The following is a 9090-nucleotide window of genomic DNA, read 5'->3' on the forward strand; positions in this document are numbered from 1 at the left end:
AACAACAGAGCCCTCACTATGCACTGCACCTCTGCAGGGCAAAAATCAGAAGTGAACACGGGACCTTTTTGCAAGCGCTCACCTGTACACAGGACTTCAGCCATTGATGTCTTCAGCAGGAGCAAAGCAGATGTACTAACGAGAGGTCAAGGGCATGCAGCGTTTTACTGGAACTGTATAAAGAAATAAAACTGTTAGCTTTAAGCTGGCACTACAAACTCTTTCCAAGCTACTGTAACAAAAGCCATTTACAGGGGCAGAAGTACAGTGGTGGAAACAGTCAAGTTTCCTGATAGCATTCATGCTAATATCTTTTATTTGTGTCTAACAACATGATTTGTACATTAGTTTGCCAAGATAGAAAGCAAACTGTTTACACTCAGTTCTAACATCTTTGTTCACTCAGTTTCTTCACCTCAACCTTGCTATCAGGGTGGCAACAGAGGTAAAGTACACACACAGGCACATTAAAACCACCTGTGGTCTCCTGCACCATCTCTTACATGTCTAATAAATTACTAAAATAAGTTTGTGCATGATTTTTGTTTCACAAATTCTATCCTTCATCCAGATATCCTTTACAAAGATGAATCATTGCCATTGGACATATGAAGTATGTTCACTGGATGGCACTCACTGTACATTGAGCAGCAGCAACTGCAAATGTGAATGCTTGAGTGCACTGTGAGATATACCTCATGAATCACAATTTTGGAGCACATACTTCAAATCCAGAAGGAACCTCTGCTGATTTCAATACTGCTCTGTAAATAAATGGATTTGCCCCAAGACATGCAACAAGCTAAGAGCTCGTTCAGCACAAGGATTTGCAGTTCTCAGTCAGCTCCCAGAGGACCACTTACTTGCCCACTCCACAGTTTGCATTACATCTGTTTCCAGTTTCAGAGGGGTCAGAGACCAAGCGTAGAACACACAACACAGAAAGAACAGCTCGCTAACAGTATCGAAACCTGCAGCTGCAAGGCAGAGGAAAAACAATCTCTCCCTTGCCAAGCGTTTTCTATTTTATTCTAAAATTCTTTCATTCAGATATTCCTTCTGAGGATGGTGTTGTGGATGAAACTATACACCTCACTCATGAGAGAAGCAGCTATGTATTTACTGATACATTGCAAAGCTTAATTGTAAATAAGACAGCGACTTAAGATACAAGACTGCAAAATGCACTTGATTAAGAGGTAAGGAGCCTCCGTGTGGCTGTATCCACTCCTAGCCCCAGGCTTGTTCAATGGTTTATGTCTAAGGATTAGATGTGCACAAACAAAGATATAATCTTAGTGAAGACTGCAAAGTTTAGCAAGCTATTAATCACTTACCAAGGACCTGTAGTGGTAAGGAATCTAGCAAGGAATAAGGGATGCAGCAAGCTTAACCTGAGAGGCATCCCTATGCAAGGGGAGATCCTGTCATGCAACCAGCTGCCACGCAGAAACGCTCCAAGGGCTCTTGGCCTGCTCACTATTTATGGGGTAAGAGTTCCTTTATCAAAGCCTCTTCAGGTCGAAGAGTGCCAGAAACACACATGAAGATTCACATAAATTACTGTGAAATCCTAGTGACAACATCATTTTTGTAGACCAGTTGGGACAGTTTTAGAAACAAGAGGACATAACCTTAGAGAAAATTAGTCTCAGAACGAAAAACCCTGGATCAGCACAGCTGAGAAAAGCATTAGAAAGTTTACAGCAACACTTTCTGTTTATTAACAATTAGACTAGCATCCAGAAGACCTTTTGTAGAGATTTAGGAAGTAAATGGGGATGCTCTTTGCTCTGACACTGGGAATTTGACCTTATCACTGGATGCTTCTAGACCACCAGACACTCCCATCCTTAACTTGCTCAGTAAGTAAATCCCCTGTTTGTTGTTTGGTAAAAAAAAAAAAGTTTATTCCATGACATTTTCCAACACGCTCTCCTTTTTGATTAGATATAGGAACTGAAGTGCAAACGCTCCTGCCAGTGTAACTTCTGTCAGAGGGGGAAGGTGTTTAACTCTTCCAGCAAAAGGATAAGCTGATGTCAGCTTTGCTGACACACATACAGCAGCTTAACCTTTGTAACACATATCAGTCCGTAATACAACAGGGCATCAGTTCAAAAGAGCGCAGTGGAGGTAACACAGACCAAGCCTCCCTTATCTCACTGGGCGGAACAGGAGGCATGAGAAGACTGAACAGTCTTCTGTAGATCCTATAGCTATAGGAGGAAGTGGTCAGAGCTGGAAACGAAAATCAATCCAGTCTCTTCACATCCAGCTTAGTGCCTGGGTCTACTTTTCATATGAGAGCGTATACATACGAAGTGTCATTAAGGGCATTCCAGGAACAAGCAGAAATACCTGCTGCAGAGTTTGTCTATTCTGAAGAGAGGTAAAGGAGTGTTCTTATAATGTTCTTTACATACTTATACAGATAAAAAATAGTCAAGAGTTAGATTCAGAGGAAAATGTACATTGAGAAATGAGGAAAGGAAGAGTACACAGATAGCACAAATGCCTTACACAGTCTCCTTTCCAATTAATGGCTTACTTGATTTTAAATAGATCCCCTGTATTTCCCTTCAACCTGTTTGCATTCATAGCATTAGGTCCTTTATTCCCTGTTCTTCAGCATATTCCCAGTTCACAAATAGGTACAAATTTTGTCCTCGCTCATCTGGACACACACAGTTCCTGCTAACTTCAACCAATTCTCCCTCTCCTGATGGACTTGTTTCACACCAGTTCCAAATCTGTCCAGACGGCGTGAAAAAAAAAATCATTTTGAGGGTAGAAACTTACCAGGCAAACACTTAACTATGACTTGCTGTCAGAAGTTTTGGGGCTTTTAGGGGTAGCAAAATCCAATAAAAGCCTGGATACAGAAGGAAACTACAGCTGAAAGCTCAGAAAAAAATGCATGAAGAATTATTGTATGCAACCAGAGCCATATCCCTGAGACTGTCAAAGCATTTGCACAAAGAGATGGATGAGCAGAGAGGTTTATCCTGCTTTTTAATACAGAGAAGCCAGACAAAGAAAGATAGAGAAGACGACTCACCAAAAGAACATGCTTAATCCTATTAAAATTAATGAGATTTCAGCCTGGTCTCCACGTACAAGTTGTATTGGGAGTTTAACTTAAGTGGATTTAAACACAGATTTAGTTAAAGTGGTGCAAATTCTCCCTAAGCTCAATAAACATAAACCCAGCACAAATATACACGCAAAATTCAACGAGAATATTCATCCATTTCACCAAATTGTTTTTCTCCCTACGTTTTTTAAAAAAAGACTTAAAACCCTTGCACCTCCTCCTCTGTCTGAAGTGCATGCTCAAGTCTTTTGCTGGACTACTGCATAAAGCAGTTGTCCAGGCTGAGCACCAATTCTGTTGGCGCTTAGGGAAGGCAATCCCAATGATCTTTCCCTCCATTTCCTCCTCTCCACTGGTGCAAGGATGCATCTCCCACCTACCCAGGTAGGCAAACATTTGTGGTTGTGCTTCGTACTACACAGCAATCTACCTAAAGGACTCAGCGAGGCCTACAGCCTCTTTCTGCCCAACTCTGCCTGCATACACAAAGAAATAGCCCCGATCTTAAAGAAGTTAAAGCAGACACAGGCCTATCTGTATGGCTAGGGAACGAAGGAAGGATTTTGCTGAAAAGATGAAGTGACCTGACTTGCTGAGCTCTTCAGCACGAGGACTGAGCTCAGAATCCACACTGCTGGTGCTCGGCCCTCAGCTCCTTCCTTCATACCACCTTTTCCTACAAGAAAAATTAACAAGTGCCCCAATGTGCTTTCTAAACAGTTGGCAAGTTATCACTTGAACTTGGAGGAAAGGACATGATGGAAAATCCAGGCTCGGTCTGTCTTTTGTCGCAGGGACAGCGCATCATGCGAAGTGAGACGAGCTCTCCCATGATGGCAACGCAGTCCCTGCAGAGGCAGCCGGAGCTGTGCCACAGGAGCCTGTTCCAGCCCCGTCCCATCTGATGACACGCAGCAGCTCGGTGTCACCACAGCGACACCACCGCTCCTCAGCGCTGGAATTCAAGATCTGATCCTGGAGGCAAAGCCCGCAACAGCAGAGAAAAAACAAAGGTAGTGGAAGACTGCCAGAAGTGTGGGCACCTATGCTGACTGACATTCGAAACTGACTGGAGGAAACCTCACTTCAGTGATAATCAGGGTAACGACACAGCAGAGCCATCAGCTACACGCAGAGTTTCCACAAATAAGCCTACAGACCTGAAGCAGCAAGGAACCCAGACAGCACAAGCAGCTAAGCATTCACCCCTCTCTCCACACCAGCGAGGCAAGCGGGTGGTTTCACTGAGCTGTAAAACCCACTTACTTCCACAGTTCTTGTCACTTGCTCGTGTTGGTAGAGCCTGGATTAACTGTTCACAGGAACACACAGTAATGGAAAGAAGGAAAAGAAGAGAGGAGTGTTTTGAAGGCGGATATTTTGTTCTAACCCAGCCCACTGTGCCACCAAACAACAGCACCAAAGGGGCTGGGAGCTGAGATTCAGAAACCTGAAATCTCAGCGTTTCACTGAGAAGCCACATTCTGGCTAGTGAAAGGCACGCTGATGACACAGCCGAGACCTGAGGCCATAACTTCATAAATCAAAGAGAAAGTCACCCTGAAACCCTCACATCCCTGCAAGATGGGGACCCTGCACCATGCTGCAAGGAGACAGCTCCCAATCCAGGAAACAACAACCTACCGCAGGCACCCTGGGGCCTTACCTCTGTGACAACCTTCTTGGATTGCCAGCAGCAAGAGCTAGAGGAACCGTGAATGACATTTCCAAAGCACACTTGAGCTTCTGCCTGCATTCATTTTCAGCATCACTACTGTCCCTGCAGCTCCAGCAACATCCTTACACCCCAGCTGTCAAACTCACCAGATTCACAAGCTCCATGAATTTTTCCGAGTCGAAATCACAGAGAAGGAATGAATGCTTGCAGACTGCATGCAGTCCAGAACGGGCTCAAGGAATACAGCAGTTTATTTCAGAGGACTTCTTGGCTTCCCAGTCAATGAGGTCAACAGCTCTTTGGGAGTAATTCGAGATCCAAGTTTACTGGGTAACATTGACAGTACAGGTATGACAAAGGGTTACACCTTGAGGGCAGGCTGGAAGCCAGGAAGGGAAGCAACCTCACTAAGCTATGAGCACACAGCAGCAGAAAGCATCCAGCAGAAGTACAATGCTCTCCCAGTCCTTCAGCTGGTGAGTCAGTGTCCCATCTCAGCACCAGAAGACAAAGCACACTGGCTGCTCAGTCCTGGCAGCCTGGCTAGAAGACACGAACATCAACATTTGCCCCCACACACTACCCACACAGTACTGAGTCAGATTACTCCAACAGAATTACCTCCCCTTGACTCCATTTTTGTGGTTTAGAGAGTCACAGATCTTAAGGGTAGGAGGGAAAGAAAATAAAAGCCACAAAGATCCCCCAGTTCAGCTTCCTGTGCAGCATAAGCCATAGAATTTCATCCAGTAACTCCCCTGCAGAGGGGAGCTATCTCACCTACCACATAAATGAACTTTGCACCAGCTACGTGTTAATACCATGAACATCTTTCAGAAAGGCATCTGATCTTGATTTAAGCACTTCAAAGGACAAACAGTCAGCTGGTATGGATTGCCACTGCTCTGCAAGGCAGCTGTAACAATTCACTGCAGCTGAGGATCTGCACGCAAGCATTGGTGAATTGTCTGCTTTTTCCTTCAGCTTTCCTATTGCATAATTGTTCTTGCTATTAGGAGCGTGTATCAAATGTAAAGTACCAATTAAAGGGGAAGGATAAATTAAACCAGACACGAGCAGTGTCTGAACATGCTTACATGTGGGGTCCAGCTCCAAGAGCAGGCCTCCAAGCCAGAAACAGGTCAGAGCAGAAGGATTTGAGCATGGCTGTTCCCCACACCCACGCAGGCAATGTCAAAGATCTCCATATGGAGACTGGGACCAGGAAAGAAACACGTGCAAGACACCCACCCATTGATGCAACCGCTCTGAACAGCACAACACCACTCCACGCCTAGAGCACACACGCCAACCAGGATGAAGCAGCAAAAACAACGCACCCGCTCCTCTGGTTTGTGGGTGCACAGCTGAGTAACAAGTTCATTCCTCCTGCTTCCTCATCGTTTTTCACTTCAGCATGCTGGCATAAACTCCGGCTGGACCTACTTTATGGTGCTTTCGATTTATAAAACTGGTTCAAGCATGGATAACGCTACCCAGAACACATGCTAGGTTAATGCTATGCATCAGAGCACAGGCAGCTGTCAGTGGAAGCGTGCACTAAAAGCCTCACAGAGAAAAGTTTTACCCAAGCCTTTAAAAAAACAAAGCAAGATAAGAAACTCGATTCAAATCAATTCTGCACAGTTTCTTCAGGCAAAGTTTTGCATGTTTCCAGCAAGCACTGCTTAAAACAAATATCTCTGCTCTTTAATATCCCTGCAACGTTGTCCCTTGAAAAATTTAGTCAGTCATATACCCTGAGAAGTCAGCTACTACATTTAAACAAGCACCTACCCTGTAATCCAGGGTATGCAGCCAGAGCCTTTAAGCACATTATCAGGCCTTCAGCACAGGCATTTTTCATCACTGAAGCTTGAAATTTCGCTTGCAAATTATTTCCATCGCCTCTGATAAGTCTGCACCAGGAGACTCCATTTAGGAGGCTGGGGCTGCAGGTTGCACAGAGGTTCCAATTAGAATTTCAATAGCAGATAGCCAGATGCAAGGCCTGTTTTCTGGCAGATGATTTTATAAACCCAGCAGGGAATTTACAGCTAAAAAAAAATAAAGACGTCTGCAGCTACACGTTAAGAGGCCCGTAGTCCGAACTTTTCCCCAAGGAAGTACAAAAAAGGACACGTGCATATACAAGCATATACAGTATTTAAACTAGAACCAAGCAGCAAACATGCACAGCAAGTGCATAAACCCATTATAGACATTAAAGATAATAAAAATGGACAGATCCCTTCTAAATTACCCATTGCCATGTAATGGACTGCATTAACATATACAGTAGTGGATCATTATGATAGGTAAGTAAGATTAATACAGAAATACGTGCACTTTTGAGAGAGAGAGAGATCAACATGCATCTTAGAGCCCAGTTTTCAAAGCTACTGATCAGTCACAAACCCTCAGAGGCCTAAAGGGCACCAAATACTCAGTATCAGGGAGTTCACTTCGATCAGCAAGGCCGCAGATTAGCTCCAGGCAGGGAGGGTCAGCGTTCCTATGGTGGCTCCTTAGGCAAGCAGTCGGTTAACTCACTTTATCGGGAAGCAGGAGTGCTGTCGCATGACCAAGCCTGGCAGGGATTCATTCAGCTAACACATGGGACGCCAACGCACCTTACTCAATAGGATCCTGACACGGGATTTTTCTTTGCCAGTCCTACAAGACAAAGTTTGGAGACAGCAGAGAGGCGAGTTAAGGGATTCACTAAACCCACCAGGGCAAGAACCACTGGAACAGGACGTCCCCAGAGGATGCTGTCTTTAAGAGCCTGGTCAAAGACCAGGATTTGTTCTTCTTACTGTCTCGTGGCAGCGTGCTAACATTGCCTAGGGTACAGTTAAACCTACTGAAAACATTTACTTGGGGTAAACGATGGGGGCACAGGATGAAAAACATTTCATTCCTCCACGTGAAGCGGAAAGCCACTTACAAAGGCAATCTGTATTTCATGCAGCCTCCATCGTTTATTCAGACACCAGACTTTTTGTGAGTGTCTGTGACACCGCCAGGAAGTGCCCCAGACCCCGTGTCTTTGAAGGGGTCCATAGGGAAATAAAAGGAGCTGCACGGAACGCCGCAGGTAGCTCTGGGGTGCAGTCAGGGTTATTAAACACGCGCTACCCACACGGCGCTCCGCCCACACCACGATTTCTCCGCTGCACAACTTCAGACCCCAGCCCCACGACAGACACCCCTGCCACGACACCCACCGGACACCCCGCGGGCACCGGGGGGGAGCTGTTCCCAACAGCCCCCCCCCCCCCAAAAAAAAACCCAGGTCTCCTGAGGATCACGGGGGGGCTGGTCACCTCCCGGTATGGGGCATGCAGCGGCACCGGGTGCTCCCCGTTAGCCTCCGGAGCTGGGAACGGGACCGGGACCGGGACCGAGACCGAGACAAGGGCTGGGGAGAGAGAGCCGGGACCGGGGAGGAAGATAGGAGAGGGGAACCGGGACCGAGACCGGGAAGGGAAGGAGACGGGGGAGGGGAGAGGAGTGGGGAACCAGGACCGGGAGAACCGGGACCGCGGGCAACCGGGAGCTGGGGGAGGGGACGACCCGGCGGAGCCCTCCCGGTGCCTCCCAGGCCCCGCTCCGCTCCGCTCCCCCGTGCCCGCGCCGAGCCTGCCGCCCCCTCCCCCGGCGCTGTCAGCCCGCAGCGGGGCGCTTACCGCGGCACTTACCGCGGCCGCACGCCCGGTACCGGCGCGACCCCCGCGGGGCAGGAGCGGAACCGGGCGGCGCCGCGCCCCGCCACGTGCCGCCGCCTCGCCCCGCCCCTCCCGCCCATCGCCGCTCCCCATTGGCCGGCCCGCAGATCGCACCGCCTCCTCCATCTCGGCCACGCCCCCGGCCACGCCTCCCTCCTCTCCTGTCACCCCGGAAACGGCGAGGGGAGGGCGGAAATAGCGTTGCGCGGGGGCTGGGCCCAGTGGAGGGCGGAGGGGCCTGGAGGGGGCAGTCGTCTCTCTCCGTCCTCTGCGTGAGCGTCGTTTCGCCTCCTGCCCGGCTCCTGTCTGAGCACCGGGCAGGGCCACAGATGCCCCTTTGCTGTCAGCGCGTGTAAATTACCCCCAGATGCGCACCACGCGTTAAGACGTGCCTGCTTTGTGAAGGTCAGGCTCATACCCTGGCCTGCTCTTGGCTGAGGAGTTGCAGCCAAAGGGGCAATTTTCTTCCACAGTGTGAAAACTCCTGCTGCAAGCTGGGGGGCAGCCGCAGGAGCATCTTTCGGTGTACTAAATTCATTACCAATACACCTTCCCCACGTTTTCTGCAAGCAAACATTACAGGA

At 48.0% G+C, this 9090-nt stretch overlaps 1 protein-coding gene across 32 annotated transcripts in view; it reads right to left on the reverse strand.

Annotated features, from left to right (window-relative positions):
* The window catches only part of C5H11orf24 (chromosome 5 C11orf24 homolog), a 31936-nt gene extending 23366 nt beyond the window's left edge, over positions 1 to 8570 (reverse strand). The window contains exons 1-5 of one of the 32 annotated variants that reach the window (XM_035539576.2): positions 8468 to 8566; positions 7194 to 7451; positions 6116 to 6217; positions 4922 to 5314; positions 83 to 173 (exon numbers count right to left, since the gene is read on the reverse strand). The gene's annotated coding sequence lies outside the window, so the exon portion shown is untranslated. Of the gene's footprint in view, positions 1 to 82; positions 174 to 863; positions 978 to 4921; positions 7452 to 8467 lie in introns of those variants that run through there. The other 31 variants (XM_035539578.2, XM_035539581.2, XM_035539579.2 and 28 more) reach the window with 31 other exon arrangements.
* Between the last annotated feature and the right edge of the window lie 520 nt (positions 8571 to 9090).

This window comes from Cygnus atratus, chromosome 5 (genome assembly GCF_013377495.2).
Source record: "Cygnus atratus isolate AKBS03 ecotype Queensland, Australia chromosome 5, CAtr_DNAZoo_HiC_assembly, whole genome shotgun sequence".
Taxonomy (NCBI): Eukaryota; Metazoa; Chordata; class Aves; order Anseriformes; family Anatidae; genus Cygnus; species Cygnus atratus.